The 26,963-nt window shown below is 47.8% G+C and overlaps 18 non-coding genes across 18 annotated transcripts; all 18 read left to right on the top strand.

The window, feature by feature from the left end:
* Positions 1-552: 552 nt before the first annotated feature.
* LOC142692600 (U2 spliceosomal RNA) lies at positions 553-743 on the top strand. The gene has a single exon (XR_012861029.1). It is a non-coding gene; the product is annotated as a U2 spliceosomal RNA (small nuclear RNA).
* Positions 744-2,055: 1,312 nt separating this feature from the next.
* On the top strand, positions 2,056-2,246 carry LOC142692599 (U2 spliceosomal RNA). The gene has a single exon (XR_012861028.1). It is a non-coding gene; the product is annotated as a U2 spliceosomal RNA (small nuclear RNA).
* Positions 2,247-3,547: 1,301 nt separating this feature from the next.
* LOC142692597 (U2 spliceosomal RNA) lies at positions 3,548-3,738 on the top strand. The gene has a single exon (XR_012861027.1). It is a non-coding gene; the product is annotated as a U2 spliceosomal RNA (small nuclear RNA).
* A 1,308-nt stretch (positions 3,739-5,046) lies between these two features.
* LOC142692595 (U2 spliceosomal RNA) lies at positions 5,047-5,237 on the top strand. The gene has a single exon (XR_012861025.1). It is a non-coding gene; the product is annotated as a U2 spliceosomal RNA (small nuclear RNA).
* Positions 5,238-6,537: 1,300 nt separating this feature from the next.
* On the top strand, positions 6,538-6,728 carry LOC142692594 (U2 spliceosomal RNA). Its single transcript, XR_012861024.1, has one exon. It is a non-coding gene; the product is annotated as a U2 spliceosomal RNA (small nuclear RNA).
* Positions 6,729-8,008: 1,280 nt separating this feature from the next.
* LOC142692593 (U2 spliceosomal RNA) lies at positions 8,009-8,199 on the top strand. Its single transcript, XR_012861023.1, has one exon. It is a non-coding gene; the product is annotated as a U2 spliceosomal RNA (small nuclear RNA).
* A 1,292-nt stretch (positions 8,200-9,491) lies between these two features.
* On the top strand, positions 9,492-9,682 carry LOC142692592 (U2 spliceosomal RNA). Its single transcript, XR_012861022.1, has one exon. It is a non-coding gene; the product is annotated as a U2 spliceosomal RNA (small nuclear RNA).
* Positions 9,683-10,962: 1,280 nt separating this feature from the next.
* LOC142692591 (U2 spliceosomal RNA) lies at positions 10,963-11,153 on the top strand. The gene has a single exon (XR_012861021.1). It is a non-coding gene; the product is annotated as a U2 spliceosomal RNA (small nuclear RNA).
* Positions 11,154-12,445: 1,292 nt separating this feature from the next.
* Positions 12,446-12,636, top strand: LOC142692590 (U2 spliceosomal RNA). The gene has a single exon (XR_012861020.1). It is a non-coding gene; the product is annotated as a U2 spliceosomal RNA (small nuclear RNA).
* A 1,282-nt stretch (positions 12,637-13,918) lies between these two features.
* Positions 13,919-14,109, top strand: LOC142692589 (U2 spliceosomal RNA). Its single transcript, XR_012861019.1, has one exon. It is a non-coding gene; the product is annotated as a U2 spliceosomal RNA (small nuclear RNA).
* A 1,275-nt stretch (positions 14,110-15,384) lies between these two features.
* Positions 15,385-15,575, top strand: LOC142692588 (U2 spliceosomal RNA). The gene has a single exon (XR_012861018.1). It is a non-coding gene; the product is annotated as a U2 spliceosomal RNA (small nuclear RNA).
* Positions 15,576-16,871: 1,296 nt separating this feature from the next.
* On the top strand, positions 16,872-17,062 carry LOC142692586 (U2 spliceosomal RNA). Its single transcript, XR_012861017.1, has one exon. It is a non-coding gene; the product is annotated as a U2 spliceosomal RNA (small nuclear RNA).
* A 1,284-nt stretch (positions 17,063-18,346) lies between these two features.
* On the top strand, positions 18,347-18,537 carry LOC142692585 (U2 spliceosomal RNA). Its single transcript, XR_012861016.1, has one exon. It is a non-coding gene; the product is annotated as a U2 spliceosomal RNA (small nuclear RNA).
* A 1,288-nt stretch (positions 18,538-19,825) lies between these two features.
* On the top strand, positions 19,826-20,016 carry LOC142692583 (U2 spliceosomal RNA). The gene has a single exon (XR_012861014.1). It is a non-coding gene; the product is annotated as a U2 spliceosomal RNA (small nuclear RNA).
* Positions 20,017-21,296: 1,280 nt separating this feature from the next.
* LOC142692582 (U2 spliceosomal RNA) lies at positions 21,297-21,487 on the top strand. The gene has a single exon (XR_012861013.1). It is a non-coding gene; the product is annotated as a U2 spliceosomal RNA (small nuclear RNA).
* Positions 21,488-22,767: 1,280 nt separating this feature from the next.
* Positions 22,768-22,958, top strand: LOC142692581 (U2 spliceosomal RNA). Its single transcript, XR_012861012.1, has one exon. It is a non-coding gene; the product is annotated as a U2 spliceosomal RNA (small nuclear RNA).
* Positions 22,959-24,254: 1,296 nt separating this feature from the next.
* Positions 24,255-24,445, top strand: LOC142692580 (U2 spliceosomal RNA). Its single transcript, XR_012861011.1, has one exon. It is a non-coding gene; the product is annotated as a U2 spliceosomal RNA (small nuclear RNA).
* Positions 24,446-25,721: 1,276 nt separating this feature from the next.
* On the top strand, positions 25,722-25,912 carry LOC142692098 (U2 spliceosomal RNA). Its single transcript, XR_012860587.1, has one exon. It is a non-coding gene; the product is annotated as a U2 spliceosomal RNA (small nuclear RNA).
* Positions 25,913-26,963: the final 1,051 nt, after the last annotated feature.

The raw sequence follows: 26,963 nt of genomic DNA, 5'->3' as shown, positions 1-26,963 counted from the left end.
CCGGCTGTTGCAGTGTTGCCCTCTCAGGCAACACTGAGTGACTGACTGAGCCTCACCGTCTTATATAAAGTTCAGACGGAACTTTGCACGTGTCATAGTGGAGCCCTCAGGATTCCAGAGCCAGCTTTCTGACATCATAATGGGGCCTCAGAGATAAAAGCCTGGGCCCAGGCAGTGTTGGTCAGTGCTGCTCAGCAGGCAGCACTGGACTGGACTGGATTACAGCTGATACAAGGTGTGAAGGAACAAGGGGTGGCTGTGGGCATGCACTTGCTGCCGCTGCCAGTGTTTATCTGCATGGCAGCAGGGCATTTGGGCGTTGCCAGGAAGGCGTTTTTATGTAGATTCCTCCTCTTTCAGCACTGCATTGTGGTGCAAGCAAAAGAAGCAAATCCTGTCTGGCTTCCTCTCCGGCCTTTATTCACCTCCCGTGTAGCTGTGAGTGTGTGAGCCTGCAGGGCCCCATGGAATTGCCTAGAAGTAGGCTGAATCGCTGCAAGGGCTGAACAGCAGTATCGGGCAGGCTCGGGCAACGCGCGGCCCGTTCGGGTTATCGCTTCTCGGCCTTTTGGCTAAGATCAAGTGTAGTATCTGTTCTTATCAGTTTAATATCTGATACGTCCCCTATCTGGGGACCATATATTAAATGGATTTTTAGAACAGGGAGATGGAAATAGAGCTTGCTCTGTCCACTCCACGCATTGACCTGGTATTGCAGTATTTCCAGGACCGGTGCACCCTTTCCTTATGTGTTGACTAAAAGCAGATTCCAAAAGTGTTTTTTGTCTTTGCTATTGTTTCTGTCTTTCTGAAGGGATCTCCCCTTTTAATCCCATTATTTCAACACCTGTTGGACAATGCATGAGTGATAATGAGCTCATTGATTAAATGCAATTAATGAATAGATTGCCACCTCTTGTTGTGTGTCGTCTGTGTTTCTGTGTTTCCGGCATTTCACATTGGAACACCTCATTCACCTTCCTTGTCTTCTCTCCGCCCTCCCTTTTAGGTAAGTTAAAGAGCTGCACCTGAGCCAGCCACTGATTGATTGATTGATTGATTGATTGATTGATTGATTGATTGATTGATTGATTGATTGATTGATTGATTGATTGATGCAGCACAACAGTCAAATAGTGGAGTGGAGTAGGGGAACAGCAAACAGCCAATAAAGCAGCCCGCCCGCTCGCCTGCCCGCCACAATGGACCTACCTGTGTACACTAGATGGATGTGATGGAATGTACTGTCGTCCCTACATTTCAAGAAGAAGTAAGAATTGCAGTTGCAACAAAGCCTTGCTTGCCTACAAAGAGAGCAGCAATTTGGATTTGTTACTATGTTACCTAGAAGAATAACAAACTGTGCAAGGATGGAGGTTGTAGGAGCAAGGAGAAGTTGTCTGTAAAGTTGGTGGATGCCTATTTTCCATTTTGCAGTCCCTTGTCTCCCTCTTGTGGCCTCCTGGAGGCAACTAGCTGTGCAAAAAAAAGACAGCCTGGCGGCCGGCTGTTGCAGTGTTGCCCTCTCAGGCAACACTGAGTGACTGACTGAGCCTCACCGTCTTATATAAAGTTCAGACGGAACTTTGCACGTGTCATAGTGGAGCCCTCAGGATTCCAGAGCCAGCTTTCTGACATCATAATGGGGCCTCAGAGATAAAAGCCTGGGCCCAGGCAGTGTTGGTCAGTGCTGCTCAGCAGGCAGCACTGGACTGGACTGGATTACAGCTGATACAAGGTGTGAAGGAACAAGGGGTGGCTGTGGGCATGCACTTGCTGCCGCTGCCAGTGTTTATCTGCATGGCAGCAGGGCATTTGGGCGTTGCCAGGAAGGCGTTTTTATGTAGATTCCTCCTCTTTCAGCACTGCATTGTGGTGCAAGCAAAAGAAGCAAATCCTGTCTGGCTTCCTCTCCGGCCTTTATTCACCTCCCGTGTAGCTGTGAGTGTGTGAGCCTGCAGGGCCCCATGGAATTGCCTAGAAGTAGGCTGAATCGCTGCAAGGGCTGAACAGCAGTATCGGGCAGGCTCGGGCAACGCGCGGCCCGTTCGGGTTATCGCTTCTCGGCCTTTTGGCTAAGATCAAGTGTAGTATCTGTTCTTATCAGTTTAATATCTGATACGTCCCCTATCTGGGGACCATATATTAAATGGATTTTTAGAACAGGGAGATGGAAATAGAGCTTGCTCTGTCCACTCCACGCATTGACCTGGTATTGCAGTATTTCCAGGACCGGTGCACCCTTTCCTTATGTGTTGACTAAAAGCAGATTCCAAAAGTGTTTTTTGTCTTTGCTATTGTTTCTGTCTTTCTGAAGGGATCTCCCCTTTTAATCCCATTATTTCAACACCTGTTGGACAATGCATGAGTGATAATGAGCTCATTGATTAAATGCAATTAATGAATAGATTGCCACCTCTTGTTGTGTGTCGTCTGTGTTTCTGTGTTTCCGGCATTTCACATTGGAACACCTCATTCACCTTCCTTGTCTTCTCTCCGCCCTCCCTTTTAGGTAAGTTAAAGAGCTGCACCTGAGCCAGCCACTGATTGATTGATTGATTGATTGATTGATTGATTGATTGATTGATTGATTGATTGATTGATTGATGCAGCACAACAGTCAAATAGTGGAGTGGAGTAGGGGAACAGCAAACAGCCAATAAAGCAGCCCGCCCGCTCGCCTGCCCGCCACAATGGACCTACCTGTGTACACTAGATGGATGTGATGGAATGTACTGTCGTCCCTACATTTCAAGAAGAAGTAAGAATTGCAGTTGCAACAAAGCCTTGCTTGCCTACAAAGAGAGCAGCAATTTGGATTTGTTACTATGTTACCTAGAAGAATAACAAACTGTGCAAGGATGGAGGTTGTAGGAGCAAGGAGAAGTTGTCTGTAAAGTTGGTGGATGCCTATTTTCCATTTTGCAGTCCCTTGTCTCCCTCTTGTGGCCTCCTGGAGGCAACTAGCTGTGCAAAAAAAAAGACAGCCTGGCGGCCGGCTGTTGCAGTGTTGCCCTCTCAGGCAACACTGAGTGACTGACTGAGCCTCACCGTCTTATATAAAGTTCAGACGGAACTTTGCACGTGTCATAGTGGAGCCCTCAGGATTCCAGAGCCAGCTTTCTGACATCATAATGGGGCCTCAGAGATAAAAGCCTGGGCCCAGGCAGTGTTGGTCAGTGCTGCTCAGCAGGCAGCACTGGACTGGACTGGATTACAGCTGATACAAGGTGTGAAGGAACAAGGGGTGGCTGTGGGCATGCACTTGCTGCTGCTGCCAGTGTTTATCTGCATGGCAGCAGGGCATTTGGGCGTTGCCAGGAAGGCGTTTTTATGTAGATTCCTCCTCTTTCAGCACTGCATTGTGGTGCAAGCAAAAGAAGCAAATCCTGTCTGGCTTCCTCTCCGGCCTTTATTCACCTCCCGTGTAGCTGTGAGTGTGTGAGCCTGCAGGTCCCCATGGAATTGCCTAGAAGTAGGCTGAATCGCTGCAAGGGCTGAACAGCAGTATCGGGCAGGCTCGGGCAACGCGCGGCCCGTTCGGGTTATCGCTTCTCGGCCTTTTGGCTAAGATCAAGTGTAGTATCTGTTCTTATCAGTTTAATATCTGATACGTCCCCTATCTGGGGACCATATATTAAATGGATTTTTAGAACAGGGAGATGGAAATAGAGCTTGCTCTGTCCACTCCACGCATTGACCTGGTATTGCAGTATTTCCAGGACCGGTGCACCCTTTCCTTATGTGTTGACTAAAAGCAGATTCCAAAAGTGTTTTTTGTCTTTGCTATTGTTTCTGTCTTTCTGAAGGGATCTCCCCTTTTAATCCCATTATTTCAACACCTGTTGGACAATGCATGAGTGATAATGAGCTCATTGATTAAATGCAATTAATGAATAGATTGCCACCTCTTGTTGTGTGTCGTCTGTGTTTCTGTGTTTCCGGCATTTCACATTGGAACACCTCATTCACCTTCCTTGTCTTCTCTCCGCCCTCCCTTTTAGGTAAGTTAAAGAGCTGCACCTGAGCCAGCCACTGATTGATTGATTGATTGATTGATTGATTGATTGATTGATTGATTGATTGATTGATTGATTGATTGATTGATGCAGCACAACAGTCAAATAGTGGAGTGGAGTAGGGGAACAGCAAACAGCCAATAAAGCAGCCCGCCCGCTCGCCTGCCCGCCACAATGGACCTACCTGTGTACACTAGATGGATGTGATGGAATGTACTGTCGTCCCTACATTTCAAGAAGAAGTAAGAATTGCAGTTGCAACAAAGCCTTGCTTGCCTACAAAGAGAGCAGCAATTTGGATTTGTTACTATGTTACCTAGAAGAATAACAAACTGTGCAAGGATGGAGGTTGTAGGAGCAAGGAGAAGTTGTCTGTAAAGTTGGTGGATGCCTATTTTCCATTTTGCAGTCCCTTGTCTCCCTCTTGTGGCCTCCTGGAGGCAACTAGCTGTGCAAAAAAAAGACAGCCTGGCGGCCGGCTGTTGCAGTGTTGCCCTCTCAGGCAACACTGAGTGACTGACTGAGCCTCACCGTCTTATATAAAGTTCAGACGGAACTTTGCACGTGTCATAGTGGAGCCCTCAGGATTCCAGAGCCAGCTTTCTGACATCATAATGGGGCCTCAGAGATAAAAGCCTGGGCCCAGGCAGTGTTGGTCAGTGCTGCTCAGCAGGCAGCACTGGACTGGACTGGATTACAGCTGATACAAGGTGTGAAGGAACAAGGGGTGGCTGTGGGCATGCACTTGCTGCCGCTGCCAGTGTTTATCTGCATGGCAGCAGGGCATTTGGGCGTTGCCAGGAAGGCGTTTTTATGTAGATTCCTCCTCTTTCAGCACTGCATTGTGGTGCAAGCAAAAGAAGCAAATCCTGTCTGGCTTCCTCTCCGGCCTTTATTCACCTCCCGTGTAGCTGTGAGTGTGTGAGCCTGCAGGGCCCCATGGAATTGCCTAGAAGTAGGCTGAATCGCTGCAAGGGCTGAACAGCAGTATCGGGCAGGCTCGGGCAACGCGCGGCCCGTTCGGGTTATCGCTTCTCGGCCTTTTGGCTAAGATCAAGTGTAGTATCTGTTCTTATCAGTTTAATATCTGATACGTCCCCTATCTGGGGACCATATATTAAATGGATTTTTAGAACAGGGAGATGGAAATAGAGCTTGCTCTGTCCACTCCACGCATTGACCTGGTATTGCAGTATTTCCAGGACCGGTGCACCCTTTCCTTATGTGTTGACTAAAAGCAGATTCCAAAAGTGTTTTTTGTCTTTGCTATTGTTTCTGTCTTTCTGAAGGGATCTCCCCTTTTAATCCCATTATTTCAACACCTGTTGGACAATGCATGAGTGATAATGAGCTCATTGATTAAATGCAATTAATGAATAGATTGCCACCTCTTGTTGTGTGTCGTCTGTGTTTCTGTGTTTCCGGCATTTCACATTGGAACACCTCATTCACCTTCCTTGTCTTCTCTCCGCCCTCCCTTTTAGGTAAGTTAAAGAGCTGCACCTGAGCCAGCCACTGATTGATTGATTGATTGATTGATTGATTGATTGATTGATTGATTGATTGATTGATTGATTGATGCAGCACAACAGTCAAATAGTGGAGTGGAGTAGGGGAACAGCAAACAGCCAATAAAGCAGCCCGCCCGCTCGCCTGCCCGCCACAATGGACCTACCTGTGTACACTAGATGGATGTGATGGAATGTACTGTCGTCCCTACATTTCAAGAAGAAGTAAGAATTGCAGTTGCAACAAAGCCTTGCTTGCCTACAAAGAGAGCAGCAATTTGGATTTGTTACTATGTTACCTAGAAGAATAACAAACTGTGCAAGGATGGAGGTTGTAGGAGCAAGGAGAAGTTGTCTGTAAAGTTGGTGGATGCCTATTTTCCATTTTGCAGTCCCTTGTCTCCCTCTTGTGGCCTCCTGGAGGCAACTAGCTGTGCAAAAAAAAGACAGCCTGGCGGCCGGCTGTTGCAGTGTTGCCCTCTCAGGCAACACTGAGTGACTGACTGAGCCTCACCGTCTTATATAAAGTTCAGACGGAACTTTGCACGTGTCATAGTGGAGCCCTCAGGATTCCAGAGCCAGCTTTCTGACATCATAATGGGGCCTCAGAGATAAAAGCCTGGGCCCAGGCAGTGTTGGTCAGTGCTGCTCAGCAGGCAGCACTGGACTGGACTGGATTACAGCTGATACAAGGTGTGAAGGAACAAGGGGTGGCTGTGGGCATGCACTTGCTGCCGCTGCCAGTGTTTATCTGCATGGCAGCAGGGCATTTGGGCGTTGCCAGGAAGGCGTTTTTATGTAGATTCCTCCTCTTTCAGCACTGCATTGTGGTGCAAGCAAAAGAAGCAAATCCTGTCTGGCTTCCTCTCCGGCCTTTATTCACCTCCCGTGTAGCTGTGAGTGTGTGAGCCTGCAGGGCCCCATGGAATTGCCTAGAAGTAGGCTGAATCGCTGCAAGGGCTGAACAGCAGTATCGGGCAGGCTCGGGCAACGCGCGGCCCGTTCGGGTTATCGCTTCTCGGCCTTTTGGCTAAGATCAAGTGTAGTATCTGTTCTTATCAGTTTAATATCTGATACGTCCCCTATCTGGGGACCATATATTAAATGGATTTTTAGAACAGGGAGATGGAAATAGAGCTTGCTCTGTCCACTCCACGCATTGACCTGGTATTGCAGTATTTCCAGGACCGGTGCACCCTTTCCTTATGTGTTGACTAAAAGCAGATTCCAAAAGTGTTTTTTGTCTTTGCTATTGTTTCTGTCTTTCTGAAGGGATCTCCCCTTTTAATCCCATTATTTCAACACCTGTTGGACAATGCATGAGTGATAATGAGCTCATTGATTAAATGCAATTAATGAATAGATTGCCACCTCTTGTTGTGTGTCGTCTGTGTTTCTGTGTTTCCGGCATTTCACATTGGAACACCTCATTCACCTTCCTTGTCTTCTCTCCGCCCTCCCTTTTAGGTAAGTTAAAGAGCTGCACCTGAGCCAGCCACTGATTGATTGATTGATTGATTGATTGATTGATTGATTGATTGATGCAGCACAACAGTCAAATAGTGGAGTGGAGTAGGGGAACAGCAAACAGCCAATAAAGCAGCCCGCCCGCTCGCCTGCCCGCCACAATGGACCTACCTGTGTACACTAGATGGATGTGATGGAATGTACTGTCGTCCCTACATTTCAAGAAGAAGTAAGAATTGCAGTTGCAACAAAGCCTTGCTTGCCTACAAAGAGAGCAGCAATTTGGATTTGTTACTATGTTACCTAGAAGAATAACAAACTGTGCAAGGATGGAGGTTGTAGGAGCAAGGAGAAGTTGTCTGTAAAGTTGGTGGATGCCTATTTTCCATTTTGCAGTCCCTTGTCTCCCTCTTGTGGCCTCCTGGAGGCAACTAGCTGTGCAAAAAAAAGACAGCCTGGCGGCCGGCTGTTGCAGTGTTGCCCTCTCAGGCAACACTGAGTGACTGACTGAGCCTCACCGTCTTATATAAAGTTCAGACGGAACTTTGCACGTGTCATAGTGGAGCCCTCAGGATTCCAGAGCCAGCTTTCTGACATCATAATGGGGCCTCAGAGATAAAAGCCTGGGCCCAGGCAGTGTTGGTCAGTGCTGCTCAGCAGGCAGCACTGGACTGGACTGGATTACAGCTGATACAAGGTGTGAAGGAACAAGGGGTGGCTGTGGGCATGCACTTGCTGCCGCTGCCAGTGTTTATCTGCATGGCAGCAGGGCATTTGGGCGTTGCCAGGAAGGCGTTTTTATGTAGATTCCTCCTCTTTCAGCACTGCATTGTGGTGCAAGCAAAAGAAGCAAATCCTGTCTGGCTTCCTCTCCGGCCTTTATTCACCTCCCGTGTAGCTGTGAGTGTGTGAGCCTGCAGGGCCCCATGGAATTGCCTAGAAGTAGGCTGAATCGCTGCAAGGGCTGAACAGCAGTATCGGGCAGGCTCGGGCAACGCGCGGCCCGTTCGGGTTATCGCTTCTCGGCCTTTTGGCTAAGATCAAGTGTAGTATCTGTTCTTATCAGTTTAATATCTGATACGTCCCCTATCTGGGGACCATATATTAAATGGATTTTTAGAACAGGGAGATGGAAATAGAGCTTGCTCTGTCCACTCCACGCATTGACCTGGTATTGCAGTATTTCCAGGACCGGTGCACCCTTTCCTTATGTGTTGACTAAAAGCAGATTCCAAAAGTGTTTTTTGTCTTTGCTATTGTTTCTGTCTTTCTGAAGGGATCTCCCCTTTTAATCCCATTATTTCAACACCTGTTGGACAATGCATGAGTGATAATGAGCTCATTGATTAAATGCAATTAATGAATAGATTGCCACCTCTTGTTGTGTGTCGTCTGTGTTTCTGTGTTTCCGGCATTTCACATTGGAACACCTCATTCACCTTCCTTGTCTTCTCTCCGCCCTCCCTTTTAGGTAAGTTAAAGAGCTGCACCTGAGCCAGCCACTGATTGATTGATTGATTGATTGATTGATTGATTGATTGATTGATTGATTGATTGATGCAGCACAACAGTCAAATAGTGGAGTGGAGTAGGGGAACAGCAAACAGCCAATAAAGCAGCCCGCCCGCTCGCCTGCCCGCCACAATGGACCTACCTGTGTACACTAGATGGATGTGATGGAATGTACTGTCGTCCCTACATTTCAAGAAGAAGTAAGAATTGCAGTTGCAACAAAGCCTTGCTTGCCTACAAAGAGAGCAGCAATTTGGATTTGTTACTATGTTACCTAGAAGAATAACAAACTGTGCAAGGATGGAGGTTGTAGGAGCAAGGAGAAGTTGTCTGTAAAGTTGGTGGATGCCTATTTTCCATTTTGCAGTCCCTTGTCTCCCTCTTGTGGCCTCCTGGAGGCAACTAGCTGTGCAAAAAAAAGACAGCCTGGCGGCCGGCTGTTGCAGTGTTGCCCTCTCAGGCAACACTGAGTGACTGACTGAGCCTCACCGTCTTATATAAAGTTCAGACGGAACTTTGCACGTGTCATAGTGGAGCCCTCAGGATTCCAGAGCCAGCTTTCTGACATCATAATGGGGCCTCAGAGATAAAAGCCTGGGCCCAGGCAGTGTTGGTCAGTGCTGCTCAGCAGGCAGCACTGGACTGGACTGGATTACAGCTGATACAAGGTGTGAAGGAACAAGGGGTGGCTGTGGGCATGCACTTGCTGCCGCTGCCAGTGTTTATCTGCATGGCAGCAGGGCATTTGGGCGTTGCCAGGAAGGCGTTTTTATGTAGATTCCTCCTCTTTCAGCACTGCATTGTGGTGCAAGCAAAAGAAGCAAATCCTGTCTGGCTTCCTCTCCGGCCTTTATTCACCTCCCGTGTAGCTGTGAGTGTGTGAGCCTGCAGGGCCCCATGGAATTGCCTAGAAGTAGGCTGAATCGCTGCAAGGGCTGAACAGCAGTATCGGGCAGGCTCGGGCAACGCGCGGCCCGTTCGGGTTATCGCTTCTCGGCCTTTTGGCTAAGATCAAGTGTAGTATCTGTTCTTATCAGTTTAATATCTGATACGTCCCCTATCTGGGGACCATATATTAAATGGATTTTTAGAACAGGGAGATGGAAATAGAGCTTGCTCTGTCCACTCCACGCATTGACCTGGTATTGCAGTATTTCCAGGACCGGTGCACCCTTTCCTTATGTGTTGACTAAAAGCAGATTCCAAAAGTGTTTTTTGTCTTTGCTATTGTTTCTGTCTTTCTGAAGGGATCTCCCCTTTTAATCCCATTATTTCAACACCTGTTGGACAATGCATGAGTGATAATGAGCTCATTGATTAAATGCAATTAATGAATAGATTGCCACCTCTTGTTGTGTGTCGTCTGTGTTTCTGTGTTTCCGGCATTTCACATTGGAACACCTCATTCACCTTCCTTGTCTTCTCTCCGCCCTCCCTTTTAGGTAAGTTAAAGAGCTGCACCTGAGCCAGCCACTGATTGATTGATTGATTGATTGATTGATTGATTGATTGATTGATGCAGCACAACAGTCAAATAGTGGAGTGGAGTAGGGGAACAGCAAACAGCCAATAAAGCAGCCCGCCCGCTCGCCTGCCCGCCACAATGGACCTACCTGTGTACACTAGATGGATGTGATGGAATGTACTGTCGTCCCTACATTTCAAGAAGAAGTAAGAATTGCAGTTGCAACAAAGCCTTGCTTGCCTACAAAGAGAGCAGCAATTTGGATTTGTTACTATGTTACCTAGAAGAATAACAAACTGTGCAAGGATGGAGGTTGTAGGAGCAAGGAGAAGTTGTCTGTAAAGTTGGTGGATGCCTATTTTCCATTTTGCAGTCCCTTGTCTCCCTCTTGTGGCCTCCTGGAGGCAACTAGCTGTGCAAAAAAAAGACAGCCTGGCGGCCGGCTGTTGCAGTGTTGCCCTCTCAGGCAACACTGAGTGACTGACTGAGCCTCACCGTCTTATATAAAGTTCAGACGGAACTTTGCACGTGTCATAGTGGAGCCCTCAGGATTCCAGAGCCAGCTTTCTGACATCATAATGGGGCCTCAGAGATAAAAGCCTGGGCCCAGGCAGTGTTGGTCAGTGCTGCTCAGCAGGCAGCACTGGACTGGACTGGATTACAGCTGATACAAGGTGTGAAGGAACAAGGGGTGGCTGTGGGCATGCACTTGCTGCCGCTGCCAGTGTTTATCTGCATGGCAGCAGGGCATTTGGGCGTTGCCAGGAAGGCGTTTTTATGTAGATTCCTCCTCTTTCAGCACTGCATTGTGGTGCAAGCAAAAGAAGCAAATCCTGTCTGGCTTCCTCTCCGGCCTTTATTCACCTCCCGTGTAGCTGTGAGTGTGTGAGCCTGCAGGGCCCCATGGAATTGCCTAGAAGTAGGCTGAATCGCTGCAAGGGCTGAACAGCAGTATCGGGCAGGCTCGGGCAACGCGCGGCCCGTTCGGGTTATCGCTTCTCGGCCTTTTGGCTAAGATCAAGTGTAGTATCTGTTCTTATCAGTTTAATATCTGATACGTCCCCTATCTGGGGACCATATATTAAATGGATTTTTAGAACAGGGAGATGGAAATAGAGCTTGCTCTGTCCACTCCACGCATTGACCTGGTATTGCAGTATTTCCAGGACCGGTGCACCCTTTCCTTATGTGTTGACTAAAAGCAGATTCCAAAAGTGTTTTTTGTCTTTGCTATTGTTTCTGTCTTTCTGAAGGGATCTCCCCTTTTAATCCCATTATTTCAACACCTGTTGGACAATGCATGAGTGATAATGAGCTCATTGATTAAATGCAATTAATGAATAGATTGCCACCTCTTGTTGTGTGTCGTCTGTGTTTCTGTGTTTCCGGCATTTCACATTGGAACACCTCATTCACCTTCCTTGTCTTCTCTCCGCCCTCCCTTTTAGGTAAGTTAAAGAGCTGCACCTGAGCCAGCCACTGATTGATTGATTGATTGATTGATTGATTGATTGATTGATTGATTGATTGATTGATGCAGCACAACAGTCAAATAGTGGAGTGGAGTAGGGGAACAGCAAACAGCCAATAAAGCAGCCCGCCCGCTCGCCTGCCCGCCACAATGGACCTACCTGTGTACACTAGATGGATGTGATGGAATGTACTGTCGTCCCTACATTTCAAGAAGAAGTAAGAATTGCAGTTGCAACAAAGCCTTGCTTGCCTACAAAGAGAGCAGCAATTTGGATTTGTTACTATGTTACCTAGAAGAAGAACAAACTGTGCAAGGATGGAGGTTGTAGGAGCAAGGAGAAGTTGTCTGTAAAGTTGGTGGATGCCTATTTTCCATTTTGCAGTCCCTTGTCTCCCTCTTGTGGCCTCCTGGAGGCAACTAGCTGTGCAAAAAAAAGACAGCCTGGCGGCCGGCTGTTGCAGTGTTGCCCTCTCAGGCAACACTGAGTGACTGACTGAGCCTCACCGTCTTATATAAAGTTCAGACGGAACTTTGCACGTGTCATAGTGGAGCCCTCAGGATTCCAGAGCCAGCTTTCTGACATCATAATGGGGCCTCAGAGATAAAAGCCTGGGCCCAGGCAGTGTTGGTCAGTGCTGCTCAGCAGGCAGCACTGGACTGGACTGGATTACAGCTGATACAAGGTGTGAAGGAACAAGGGGTGGCTGTGGGCATGCACTTGCTGCCGCTGCCAGTGTTTATCTGCATGGCAGCAGGGCATTTGGGCGTTGCCAGGAAGGCGTTTTTATGTAGATTCCTCCTCTTTCAGCACTGCATTGTGGTGCAAGCAAAAGAAGCAAATCCTGTCTGGCTTCCTCTCCGGCCTTTATTCACCTCCCGTGTAGCTGTGAGTGTGTGAGCCTGCAGGGCCCCATGGAATTGCCTAGAAGTAGGCTGAATCGCTGCAAGGGCTGAACAGCAGTATCGGGCAGGCTCGGGCAACGCGCGGCCCGTTCGGGTTATCGCTTCTCGGCCTTTTGGCTAAGATCAAGTGTAGTATCTGTTCTTATCAGTTTAATATCTGATACGTCCCCTATCTGGGGACCATATATTAAATGGATTTTTAGAACAGGGAGATGGAAATAGAGCTTGCTCTGTCCACTCCACGCATTGACCTGGTATTGCAGTATTTCCAGGACCGGTGCACCCTTTCCTTATGTGTTGACTAAAAGCAGATTCCAAAAGTGTTTTTTGTCTTTGCTATTGTTTCTGTCTTTCTGAAGGGATCTCCCCTTTTAATCCCATTATTTCAACACCTGTTGGACAATGCATGAGTGATAATGAGCTCATTGATTAAATGCAATTAATGAATAGATTGCCACCTCTTGTTGTGTGTCGTCTGTGTTTCTGTGTTTCCGGCATTTCACATTGGAACACCTCATTCACCTTCCTTGTCTTCTCTCCGCCCTCCCTTTTAGGTAAGTTAAAGAGCTGCACCTGAGCCAGCCACTGATTGATTGATTGATTGATTGATTGATTGATTGATTGATTGATTGATTGATTGATGCAGCACAACAGTCAAATAGTGGAGTGGAGTAGGGGAACAGCAAACAGCCAATAAAGCAGCCCGCCCGCTCGCTGCCCGCCACAATGGACCTACCTGTGTACACTAGATGGATGTGATGGAATGTACTGTCGTCCCTACATTTCAAGAAGAAGTAAGAATTGCAGTTGCAACAAAGCCTTGCTTGCCTACAAAGAGAGCAGCAATTTGGATTTGTTACTATGTTACCTAGAAGAATAACAAACTGTGCAAGGATGGAGGTTGTAGGAGCAAGGAGAAGTTGTCTGTAAAGTTGGTGGATGCCTATTTTCCATTTTGCAGTCCCTTGTCTCCCTCTTGTGGCCTCCTGGAGGCAACTAGCTGTGCAAAAAAAAGACAGCCTGGCGGCCGGCTGTTGCAGTGTTGCCCTCTCAGGCAACACTGAGTGACTGACTGAGCCTCACCGTCTTATATAAAGTTCAGACGGAACTTTGCACGTGTCATAGTGGAGCCCTCAGGATTCCAGAGCCAGCTTTCTGACATCATAATGGGGCCTCAGAGATAAAAGCCTGGGCCCAGGCAGTGTTGGTCAGTGCTGCTCAGCAGGCAGCACTGGACTGGACTGGATTACAGCTGATACAAGGTGTGAAGGTGGCTGTGGGCATGCACTTGCTGCCGCTGCCAGTGTTTATCTGCATGGCAGCAGGGCATTTGGGCGTTGCCAGGAAGGCGTTTTTATGTAGATTCCTCCTCTTTCAGCACTGCATTGTGGTGCAAGCAAAAGAAGCAAATCCTGTCTGGCTTCCTCTCCGGCCTTTATTCACCTCCCGTGTAGCTGTGAGTGTGTGAGCCTGCAGGGCCCCATGGAATTGCCTAGAAGTAGGCTGAATCGCTGCAAGGGCTGAACAGCAGTATCGGGCAGGCTCGGGCAACGCGCGGCCCGTTCGGGTTATCGCTTCTCGGCCTTTTGGCTAAGATCAAGTGTAGTATCTGTTCTTATCAGTTTAATATCTGATACGTCCCCTATCTGGGGACCATATATTAAATGGATTTTTAGAACAGGGAGATGGAAATAGAGCTTGCTCTGTCCACTCCACGCATTGACCTGGTATTGCAGTATTTCCAGGACCGGTGCACCCTTTCCTTATGTGTTGACTAAAAGCAGATTCCAAAAGTGTTTTTTGTCTTTGCTATTGTTTCTGTCTTTCTGAAGGGATCTCCCCTTTTAATCCCATTATTTCAACACCTGTTGGACAATGCATGAGTGATAATGAGCTCATTGATTAAATGCAATTAATGAATAGATTGCCACCTCTTGTTGTGTGTCGTCTGTGTTTCTGTGTTTCCGGCATTTCACATTGGAACACCTCATTCACCTTCCTTGTCTTCTCTCCGCCCTCCCTTTTAGGTAAGTTAAAGAGCTGCACCTGAGCCAGCCACTGATTGATTGATTGATTGATTGATTGATTGATTGATTGATGCAGCACAACAGTCAAATAGTGGAGTGGAGTAGGGGAACAGCAAACAGCCAATAAAGCAGCCCGCCCGCTCGCCTGCCCGCCACAATGGACCTACCTGTGTACACTAGATGGATGTGATGGAATGTACTGTCGTCCCTACATTTCAAGAAGAAGTAAGAATTGCAGTTGCAACAAAGCCTTGCTTGCCTACAAAGAGAGCAGCAATTTGGATTTGTTACTATGTTACCTAGAAGAATAACAAACTGTGCAAGGATGGAGGTTGTAGGAGCAAGGAGAAGTTGTCTGTAAAGTTGGTGGATGCCTATTTTCCATTTTGCAGTCCATTGTCTCCCTCTTGTGGCCTCCTGGAGGCAACTAGCTGTGCAAAAAAAAGACAGCCTGGCGGCCGGCTGTTGCAGTGTTGCCCTCTCAGGCAACACTGAGTGACTGACTGAGCCTCACGTCTTATATAAAGTTCAGACGGAACTTTGCACGTGTCATAGTGGAGCCCTCAGGATTCCAGAGCCAGCTTTCTGACATCATAATGGGGCCTCAGAGATAAAAGCCTGGGCCCAGGCAGTGTTGGTCAGTGCTGCTCAGCAGGCAGCACTGGACTGGACTGGATTACAGCTGATACAAGGTGTGAAGGAACAAGGGGTGGCTGTGGGCATGCACTTGCTGCCGCTGCCAGTGTTTATCTGCATGGCAGCAGGGCATTTGGGCGTTGCCAGGAAGGCGTTTTTATGTAGATTCCTCCTCTTTCAGCACTGCATTGTGGTGCAAGCAAAAGAAGCAAATCCTGTCTGGCTTCCTCTCCGGCCTTTATTCACCTCCCGTGTAGCTGTGAGTGTGTGAGCCTGCAGGGCCCCATGGAATTGCCTAGAAGTAGGCTGAATCGCTGCAAGGGCTGAACAGCAGTATCGGGCAGGCTCGGGCAACGCGCGGCCCGTTCGGGTTATCGCTTCTCGGCCTTTTGGCTAAGATCAAGTGTAGTATCTGTTCTTATCAGTTTAATATCTGATACGTCCCCTATCTGGGGACCATATATTAAATGGATTTTTAGAACAGGGAGATGGAAATAGAGCTTGCTCTGTCCACTCCACGCATTGACCTGGTATTGCAGTATTTCCAGGACCGGTGCACCCTTTCCTTATGTGTTGACTAAAAGCAGATTCCAAAAGTGTTTTTTGTCTTTGCTATTGTTTCTGTCTTTCTGAAGGGATCTCCCCTTTTAATCCCATTATTTCAACACCTGTTGGACAATGCATGAGTGATAATGAGCTCATTGATTAAATGCAATTAATGAATAGATTGCCACCTCTTGTTGTGTGTCGTCTGTGTTTCTGTGTTTCCGGCATTTCACATTGGAACACCTCATTCACCTTCCTTGTCTTCTCTCCGCCCTCCCTTTTAGGTAAGTTAAAGAGCTGCACCTGAGCCAGCCACTGATTGATTGATTGATTGATTGATTGATTGATTGATTGATTGATTGATTGATTGATTGATGCAGCACAACAGTCAAATAGTGGAGTGGAGTAGGGGAACAGCAAACAGCCAATAAAGCAGCCCGCCCGCTCGCCTGCCCGCCACAATGGACCTACCTGTGTACACTAGATGGATGTGATGGAATGTACTGTCGTCCCTACATTTCAAGAAGAAGTAAGAATTGCAGTTGCAACAAAGCCTTGCTTGCCTACAAAGAGAGCAGCAATTTGGATTTGTTACTATGTTACCTAGAAGAATAACAAACTGTGCAAGGATGGAGGTTGTAGGAGCAAGGAGAAGTTGTCTGTAAAGTTGGTGGATGCCTATTTTCCATTTTGCAGTCCCTTGTCTCCCTCTTGTGGCCTCCTGGAGGCAACTAGCTGTGCAAAAAAAAGACAGCCTGGCGGCCGGCTGTTGCAGTGTTGCCCTCTCAGGCAACACTGAGTGACTGACTGAGCCTCACCGTCTTATATAAAGTTCAGACGGAACTTTGCACGTGTCATAGTGGAGCCCTCAGGATTCCAGAGCCAGCTTTCTGACATCATAATGGGGCCTCAGAGATAAAAGCCTGGGCCCAGGCAGTGTTGGTCAGTGCTGCTCAGCAGGCAGCACTGGACTGGACTGGATTACAGCTGATACAAGGTGTGAAGGAACAAGGGGTGGCTGTGGGCATGCACTTGCTGCCGCTGCCAGTGTTTATCTGCATGGCAGCAGGGCATTTGGGCGTTGCCAGGAAGGCGTTTTTATGTAGATTCCTCCTCTTTCAGCACTGCATTGTGGTGCAAGCAAAAGAAGCAAATCCTGTCTGGCTTCCTCTCCGGCCTTTATTCACCTCCCGTGTAGCTGTGAGTGTGTGAGCCTGCAGGGCCCCATGGAATTGCCTAGAAGTAGGCTGAATCGCTGCAAGGGCTGAACAGCAGTATCGGGCAGGCTCGGGCAACGCGCGGCCCGTTCGGGTTATCGCTTCTCGGCCTTTTGGCTAAGATCAAGTGTAGTATCTGTTCTTATCAGTTTAATATCTGATACGTCCCCTATCTGGGGACCATATATTAAATGGATTTTTAGAACAGGGAGATGGAAATAGAGCTTGCTCTGTCCACTCCACGCATTGACCTGGTATTGCAGTATTTCCAGGACCGGTGCACCCTTTCCTTATGTGTTGACTAAAAGCAGATTCCAAAAGTGTTTTTTGTCTTTGCTATTGTTTCTGTCTTTCTGAAGGGATCTCCCCTTTTAATCCCATTATTTCAACACCTGTTGGACAATGCATGAGTGATAATGAGCTCATTGATTAAATGCAATTAATGAATAGATTGCCACCTCTTGTTGTGTGTCGTCTGTGTTTCTGTGTTTCCGGCATTTCACATTGGAACACCTCATTCACCTTCCTTGTCTTCTCTCCGCCCTCCCTTTTAGGTAAGTTAAAGAGCTGCACCTGAGCCAGCCACTGATTGATTGATTGATTGATTGATTGATTGATTGATTGATTGATTGATGCAGCACAACAGTCAAATAGTGGAGTGGAGTAGGGGAACAGCAAACAGCCAATAAAGCAGCCCGCCCGCTCGCCTGCCCGCCACAATGGACCTACCTGTGTACACTAGATGGATGTGATGGAATGTACTGTCGTCCCTACATTTCAAGAAGAAGTAAGAATTGCAGTTGCAACAAAGCCTTGCTTGCCTACAAAGAGAGCAGCAATTTGGATTTGTTACTATGTTACCTAGAAGAATAACAAACTGTGCAAGGATGGAGGTTGTAGGAGCAAGGAGAAGTTGTCTGTAAAGTTGGTGGATGCCTATTTTCCATTTTGCAGTCCCTTGTCTCCCTCTTGTGGCCTCCTGGAGGCAACTAGCTGTGCAAAAAAAAGACAGCCTGGCGGCCGGCTGTTGCAGTGTTGCCCTCTCAGGCAACACTGAGTGACTGACTGAGCCTCACCGTCTTATATAAAGTTCAGACGGAACTTTGCACGTGTCATAGTGGAGCCCTCAGGATTCCAGAGCCAGCTTTCTGACATCATAATGGGGCCTCAGAGATAAAAGCCTGGGCCCAGGCAGTGTTGGTCAGTGCTGCTCAGCAGGCAGCACTGGACTGGACTGGATTACAGCTGATACAAGGTGTGAAGGAACAAGGGGTGGCTGTGGGCATGCACTTGCTGCCGCTGCCAGTGTTTATCTGCATGGCAGCAGGGCATTTGGGCGTTGCCAGGAAGGCGTTTTTATGTAGATTCCTCCTCTTTCAGCACTGCATTGTGGTGCAAGCAAAAGAAGCAAATCCTGTCTGGCTTCCTCTCCGGCCTTTATTCACCTCCCGTGTAGCTGTGAGTGTGTGAGCCTGCAGGGCCCCATGGAATTGCCTAGAAGTAGGCTGAATCGCTGCAAGGGCTGAACAGCAGTATCGGGCAGGCTCGGGCAACGCGCGGCCCGTTCGGGTTATCGCTTCTCGGCCTTTTGGCTAAGATCAAGTGTAGTATCTGTTCTTATCAGTTTAATATCTGATACGTCCCCTATCTGGGGACCATATATTAAATGGATTTTTAGAACAGGGAGATGGAAATAGAGCTTGCTCTGTCCACTCCACGCATTGACCTGGTATTGCAGTATTTCCAGGACCGGTGCACCCTTTCCTTATGTGTTGACTAAAAGCAGATTCCAAAAGTGTTTTTTGTCTTTGCTATTGTTTCTGTCTTTCTGAAGGGATCTCCCCTTTTAATCCCATTATTTCAACACCTGTTGGACAATGCATGAGTGATAATGAGCTCATTGATTAAATGCAATTAATGAATAGATTGCCACCTCTTGTTGTGTGTCGTCTGTGTTTCTGTGTTTCCGGCATTTCACATTGGAACACCTCATTCACCTTCCTTGTCTTCTCTCCGCCCTCCCTTTTAGGTAAGTTAAAGAGCTGCACCTGAGCCAGCCACTGATTGATTGATTGATTGATTGATTGATTGATTGATTGATTGATTGATTGATGCAGCACAACAGTCAAATAGTGGAGTGGAGTAGGGGAACAGCAAACAGCCAATAAAGCAGCCCGCCCGCTCGCCTGCCCGCCACAATGGACCTACCTGTGTACACTAGATGGATGTGATGGAATGTACTGTCGTCCCTACATTTCAAGAAGAAGTAAGAATTGCAGTTGCAACAAAGCCTTGCTTGCCTACAAAGAGAGCAGCAATTTGGATTTGTTACTATGTTACCTAGAAGAATAACAAACTGTGCAAGGATGGAGGTTGTAGGAGTAAGGAGAAGTTGTCTGTAAAGTTGGTGGATGCCTATTTTCCATTTTGCAGTCCCTTGTCTCCCTCTTGTGGCCTCCTGGAGGCAACTAGCTGTGCAAAAAAAAGACAGCCTGGCGGCCGGCTGTTGCAGTGTTGCCCTCTCAGGCAACACTGAGTGACTGACTGAGCCTCACCGTCTTATATAAAGTTCAGACGGAACTTTGCACGTGTCATAGTGGAGCCCTCAGGATTCCAGAGCCAGCTTTCTGACATCATAATGGGGCCTCAGAGATAAAAGCCTGGGCCCAGGCAGTGTTGGTCAGTGCTGCTCAGCAGGCAGCACTGGACTGGACTGGATTACAGCTGATACAAGGTGTGAAGGAACAAGGGGTGGCTGTGGGCATGCACTTGCTGCCGCTGCCAGTGTTTATCTGCATGGCAGCAGGGCATTTGGGCGTTGCCAGGAAGGCGTTTTTATGTAGATTCCTCCTCTTTCAGCACTGCATTGTGGTGCAAGCAAAAGAAGCAAATCCTGTCTGGCTTCCTCTCCGGCCTTTATTCACCTCCCGTGTAGCTGTGAGTGTGTGAGCCTGCAGGGCCCCATGGAATTGCCTAGAAGTAGGCTGAATCGCTGCAAGGGCTGAACAGCAGTATCGGGCAGGCTCGGGCAACGCGCGGCCCGTTCGGGTTATCGCTTCTCGGCCTTTTGGCTAAGATCAAGTGTAGTATCTGTTCTTATCAGTTTAATATCTGATACGTCCCCTATCTGGGGACCATATATTAAATGGATTTTTAGAACAGGGAGATGGAAATAGAGCTTGCTCTGTCCACTCCACGCATTGACCTGGTATTGCAGTATTTCCAGGACCGGTGCACCCTTTCCTTATGTGTTGACTAAAAGCAGATTCCAAAAGTGTTTTTTGTCTTTGCTATTGTTTCTGTCTTTCTGAAGGGATCTCCCCTTTTAATCCCATTATTTCAACACCTGTTGGACAATGCATGAGTGATAATGAGCTCATTGATTAAATGCAATTAATGAATAGATTGCCACCTCTTGTTGTGTGTCGTCTGTGTTTCTGTGTTTCCGGCATTTCACATTGGAACACCTCATTCACCTTCCTTGTCTTCTCTCCGCCCTCCCTTTTAGGTAAGTTAAAGAGCTGCACCTGAGCCAGCCACTGATTGATTGATTGATTGATTGATTGATTGATTGATTGATTGATTCAGCACAACAGTCAAATAGTGGAGTGGAGTAGGGGAACAGCAAACAGCCAATAAAGCAGCCCGCCCGCTCGCCTGCCCGCCACAATGGACCTACCTGTGTACACTAGATGGATGTGATGGAATGTACTGTCGTCCCTACATTTCAAGAAGAAGTAAGAATTGCAGTTGCAACAAAGCCTTGCTTGCCTACAAAGAGAGCAGCAATTTGGATTTGTTACTATGTTACCTAGAAGAATAACAAACTGTGCAAGGATGGAGGTTGTAGGAGCAAGGAGAAGTTGTCTGTAAAGTTGGTGGATGCCTATTTTCCATTTTGCAGTCCCTTGTCTCCCTCTTGTGGCCTCCTGGAGGCAACTAGCTGTGCAAAAAAAAGACAGCCTGGCGGCCAGCTGTTGCAGTGTTACCCTCTCAGGCAACACTGAGTGACTGACTGAGCCTCACCGTCTTATATAAAGTTCAGACGGAACTTTGCACGTGTCATAGTGGAGCCCTCAGGATTCCAGAGCCAGCTTTCTGACATCATAATGGGGCCTCAGAGATAAAAGCCTGGGCCCAGGCAGTGTTGGTCAGTGCTGCTCAGCAGGCAGCACTGGACTGGACTGGATTACAGCTGATACAAGGTGTGAAGGAACAAGGGGTGGCTGTGGGCATGCACTTGCTGCCGCTGCCAGTGTTTATCTGCATGGCAGCAGGGCATTTGGGCGTTGCCAGGAAGGCGTTTTTATGTAGATTCCTCCTCTTTCAGCACTGCATTGTGGTGCAAGCAAAAGAAGCAAATCCTGTCTGGCTTCCTCTCCGGCCTTTATTCACCTCCCGTGTAGCTGTGAGTGTGTGAGCCTGCAGGGCCCCATGGAATTGCCTAGAAGTAGGCTGAATCGCTGCAAGGGCTGAACAGCAGTATCGGGCAGGCTCGGGCAACGCGCGGCCCGTTCGGGTTATCGCTTCTCGGCCTTTTGGCTAAGATCAAGTGTAGTATCTGTTCTTATCAGTTTAATATCTGATACGTCCCCTATCTGGGGACCATATATTAAATGGATTTTTAGAACAGGGAGATGGAAATAGAGCTTGCTCTGTCCACTCCACGCATTGACCTGGTATTGCAGTATTTCCAGGACCGGTGCACCCTTTCCTTATGTGTTGACTAAAAGCAGATTCCAAAAGTGTTTTTTGTCTTTGCTATTGTTTCTGTCTTTCTGAAGGGATCTCCCCTTTTAATCCCATTATTTCAACACCTGTTGGACAATGCATGAGTGATAATGAGCTCATTGATTAAATGCAATTAATGAATAGATTGCCACCTCTTGTTGTGTGTCGTCTGTGTTTCTGTGTTTCCGGCATTTCACATTGGAACACCTCATTCACCTTCCTTGTCTTCTCTCCGCCCTCCCTTTTAGGTAAGTTAAAGAGCTGCACCTGAGCCAGCCACTGATTGATTGATTGATTGATTGATTGATTGATTGATTGATTGATGCAGCACAACAGTCAAATAGTGGAGTGGAGTAGGGGAACAGCAAACAGCCAATAAAGCAGCCCGCCCGCTCGCCTGCCCGCCACAATGGACCTACCTGTGTACACTAGATGGATGTGATGGAATGTACTGTCGTCCCTACATTTCAAGAAGAAGTAAGAATTGCAGTTGCAACAAAGCCTTGCTTGCCTACAAAGAGAGCAGCAATTTGGATTTGTTACTATGTTACCTAGAAGAATAACAAACTGTGCAAGGATGGAGGTTGTAGGAGCAAGGAGAAGTTGTCTGTAAAGTTGGTGGATGCCTATTTTCCATTTTGCAGTCCCTTGTCTCCCTCTTGTGGCCTCCTGGAGGCAACTAGCTGTGCAAAAAAAAGACAGCCTGGCGGCCGGCTGTTGCAGTGTTGCCCTCTCAGGCAACACTGAGTGACTGACTGAGCCTCACCGTCTTATATAAAGTTCAGACGGAACTTTGCACGTGTCATAGTGGAGCCCTCAGGATTCCAGAGCCAGCTTTCTGACATCATAATGGGGCCTCAGAGATAAAAGCCTGGGCCCAGGCAGTGTTGGTCAGTGCTGCTCAGCAGGCAGCACTGGACTGGACTGGATTACAGCTGATACAAGGTGTGAAGGAACAAGGGGTGGCTGTGGGCATGCACTTGCTGCCGCTGCCAGTGTTTATCTGCATGGCAGCAGGGCATTTGGGCGTTGCCAGGAAGGCGTTTTTATGTAGATTCCTCCTCTTTCAGCACTGCATTGTGGTGCAAGCAAAAGAAGCAAATCCTGTCTGGCTTCCTCTCCGGCCTTTATTCACCTCCCGTGTAGCTGTGAGTGTGTGAGCCTGCAGGGCCCCATGGAATTGCCTAGAAGTAGGCTGAATCGCTGCAAGGGCTGAACAGCAGTATCGGGCAGGCTCGGGCAACGCGCGGCCCGTTCGGGTTATCGCTTCTCGGCCTTTTGGCTAAGATCAAGTGTAGTATCTGTTCTTATCAGTTTAATATCTGATACGTCCCCTATCTGGGGACCATATATTAAATGGATTTTTAGAACAGGGAGATGGAAATAGAGCTTGCTCTGTCCACTCCACGCATTGACCTGGTATTGCAGTATTTCCAGGACCGGTGCACCCTTTCCTTATGTGTTGACTAAAAGCAGATTCCAAAAGTGTTTTTTGTCTTTGCTATTGTTTCTGTCTTTCTGAAGGGATCTCCCCTTTTAATCCCATTATTTCAACACCTGTTGGACAATGCATGAGTGATAATGAGCTCATTGATTAAATGCAATTAATGAATAGATTGCCACCTCTTGTTGTGTGTCGTCTGTGTTTCTGTGTTTCCGGCATTTCACATTGGAACACCTCATTCACCTTCCTTGTCTTCTCTCCGCCCTCCCTTTTAGGTAAGTTAAAGAGCTGCACCTGAGCCAGCCACTGATTGATTGATTGATTGATTGATTGATTGATTGATTGATTGATTGATTGATTGATTGATGCAGCACAACAGTCAAATAGTGGAGTGGAGTAGGGGAACAGCAAACAGCCAATAAAGCAGCCCGCCCGCTCGCCTGCCCGCCACAATGGACCTACCTGTGTACACTAGATGGATGTGATGGAATGTACTGTCGTCCCTACATTTCAAGAAGAAGTAAGAATTGCAGTTGCAACAAAGCCTTGCTTGCCTACAAAGAGAGCAGCAATTTGGATTTGTTACTATGTTACCTAGAAGAATAACAAACTGTGCAAGGATGGAGGTTGTAGGAGCAAGGAGAAGTTGTCTGTAAAGTTGGTGGATGCCTATTTTCCATTTTGCAGTCCCTTGTCTCCCTCTTGTGGCCTCCTGGAGGCAACTAGCTGTGCAAAAAAAAGACAGCCTGGCGGCCGGCTGTTGCAGTGTTGCCCTCTCAGGCAACACTGAGTGACTGACTGAGCCTCACCGTCTTATATAAAGTTCAGACGGAACTTTGCACGTGTCATAGTGGAGCCCTCAGGATTCCAGAGCCAGCTTTCTGACATCATAATGGGGCCTCAGAGATAAAAGCCTGGGCCCAGGCAGTGTTGGTCAGTGCTGCTCAGCAGGCAGCACTGGACTGGACTGGATTACAGCTGATACAAGGTGTGAAGGAACAAGGGGTGGCTGTGGGCATGCACTTGCTGCCGCTGCCAGTGTTTATCTGCATGGCAGCAGGGCATTTGGGCGTTGCCAGGAAGGCGTTTTTATGTAGATTCCTCCTCTTTCAGCACTGCATTGTGGTGCAAGCAAAAGAAGCAAATCCTGTCTGGCTTCCTCTCCGGCCTTTATTCACCTCCCGTGTAGCTGTGAGTGTGTGAGCCTGCAGGGCCCCATGGAATTGCCTAGAAGTAGGCTGAATCGCTGCAAGGGCTGAACAGCAGTATCGGGCAGGCTCGGGCAACGCGCGGCCCGTTCGGGTTATCGCTTCTCGGCCTTTTGGCTAAGATCAAGTGTAGTATCTGTTCTTATCAGTTTAATATCTGATACGTCCCCTATCTGGGGACCATATATTAAATGGATTTTTAGAACAGGGAGATGGAAATAGAGCTTGCTCTGTCCACTCCACGCATTGACCTGGTATTGCAGTATTTCCAGGACCGGTGCACCCTTTCCTTATGTGTTGACTAAAAGCAGATTCCAAAAGTGTTTTTTGTCTTTGCTATTGTTTCTGTCTTTCTGAAGGGATCTCCCCTTTTAATCCCATTATTTCAACACCTGTTGGACAATGCATGAGTGATAATGAGCTCATTGATTAAATGCAATTAATGAATAGATTGCCACCTCTTGTTGTGTGTCGTCTGTGTTTCTGTGTTTCCGGCATTTCACATTGGAACACCTCATTCACCTTCCTTGTCTTCTCTCCGCCCTCCCTTTTAGGTAAGTTAAAGAGCTGCACCTGAGCCAGCCACTGATTGATTGATTGATTGATTGATTGATTGATTGATTGATGCAGCACAACAGTCAAATAGTGGAGTGGAGTAGGGGAACAGCAAACAGCCAATAAAGCAGCCCGCCCGCTCGCCTGCCCGCCACAATGGACCTACCTGTGTACACTAGATGGATGTGATGGAATGTACTGTCGTCCCTACATTTCAAGAAGAAGTAAGAATTGCAGTTGCAACAAAGCCTTGCTTGCCTACAAAGAGAGCAGCAATTTGGATTTGTTACTATGTTACCTAGAAGAATAACAAACTGTGCAAGGATGGAGGTTGTAGGAGCAAGGAGAAGTTGTCTGTAAAGTTGGTGGATGCCTATTTTCCATTTTGCAGTCCCTTGTCTCCCTCTTGTGGCCTCCTGGAGGCAACTAGCTGTGCAAAAAAAAGACAGCCTGGCGGCCGGCTGTTGCAGTGTTGCCCTCTCAGGCAACACTGAGTGACTGACTGAGCCTCACCGTCTTATATAAAGTTCAGACGGAACTTTGCACGTGTCATAGTGGAGCCCTCAGGATTCCAGAGCCAGCTTTCTGACATCATAATGGGGCCTCAGAGATAAAAGCCTGGGCCCAGGCAGTGTTGGTCAGTGCTGCTCAGCAGGCAGCACTGGACTGGACTGGATTACAGCTGATACAAGGTGTGAAGGAACAAGGGGTGGCTGTGGGCATGCACTTGCTGCCGCTGCCAGTGTTTATCTGCATGGCAGCAGGGCATTTGGGCGTTGCCAGGAAGGCGTTTTTATGTAGATTCCTCCTCTTTCAGCACTGCATTGTGGTGCAAGCAAAAGAAGCAAATCCTGTCTGGCTTCCTCTCCGGCCTTTATTCACCTCCCGTGTAGCTGTGAGTGTGTGAGCCTGCAGGGCCCCATGGAATTGCCTAGAAGTAGGCTGAATCGCTGCAAGGGCTGAACAGCAGTATCGGGCAGGCTCGGGCAACGCGCGGCCCGTTCGGGTTATCGCTTCTCAGCCTTTTGGCTAAGATCAAGTGTAGTATCTGTTCTTATCAGTTTAATATCTGATACGTCCCCTATCTGGGGACCATATATTAAATGGATTTTTAGAACAGGGAGATGGAAATAGAGCTTGCTCTGTCCACTCCACGCATTGACCTGGTATTGCAGTATTTCCAGGACCGGTGCACCCTTTCCTTATGTGTTGACTAAAAGCAGATTCCAAAAGTGTTTTTTGTCTTTGCTATTGTTTCTGTCTTTCTGAAGGGATCTCCCCTTTTAATCCCATTATTTCAACACCTGTTGGACAATGCATGAGTGATAATGAGCTCATTGATTAAATGCAATTAATGAATAGATTGCCACCTCTTGTTGTGTGTCGTCTGTGTTTCTGTGTTTCCGGCATTTCACATTGGAACACCTCATTCACCTTCCTTGTCTTCTCTCCGCCCTCCCTTTTAGGTAAGTTAAAGAGCTGCACCTGAGCCAGCCACTGATTGATTGATTGATTGATTGATTGATTGATTGATTGATTGATTGATTGATTGATGCAGCACAACAGTCAAATAGTGGAGTGGAGTAGGGGAACAGCAAACAGCCAATAAAGCAGCCCGCCCGCTCGCCTGCCCGCCACAATGGACCTACCTGTGTACACTAGATGGATGTGATGGAATGTACTGTCGTCCCTACATTTCAAGAAGAAGTAAGAATTGCAGTTGCAACAAAGCCTTGCTTGCCTACAAAGAGAGCAGCAATTTGGATTTGTTACTATGTTACCTAGAAGAATAACAAACTGTGCAAGGATGGAGGTTGTAGGAGCAAGGAGAAGTTGTCTGTAAAGTTGGTGGATGCCTATTTTCCATTTTGCAGTCCCTTGTCTCCCTCTTGTGGCCTCCTGGAGGCAACTAGCTGTGCAAAAAAAAGACAGCCTGGCGGCCGGCTGTTGCAGTGTTGCCCTCTCAGGCAACACTGAGTGACTGACTGAGCCTCACCGTCTTATATAAAGTTCAGACGGAACTTTGCACGTGTCATAGTGGAGCCCTCAGGATTCCAGAGCCAGCTTTCTGACATCATAATGGGGCCTCAGAGATAAAAGCCTGGGCCCAGGCAGTGTTGGTCAGTGCTGCTCAGCAGGCAGCACTGGACTGGACTGGATTACAGCTGATACAAGGTGTGAAGGAACAAGGGGTGGCTGTGGGCATGCACTTGCTGCCGCTGCCAGTGTTTATCTGCATGGCAGCAGGGCA

The sequence above is a fragment of the Rhinoderma darwinii genome, assembly GCF_050947455.1.
Source record: "Rhinoderma darwinii isolate aRhiDar2 chromosome 5 unlocalized genomic scaffold, aRhiDar2.hap1 SUPER_5_unloc_39, whole genome shotgun sequence".
Classification (NCBI taxonomy): Eukaryota; Metazoa; Chordata; class Amphibia; order Anura; family Rhinodermatidae; genus Rhinoderma; species Rhinoderma darwinii.
This window is presented reverse-complemented; position numbering and strand designations above follow the sequence as displayed.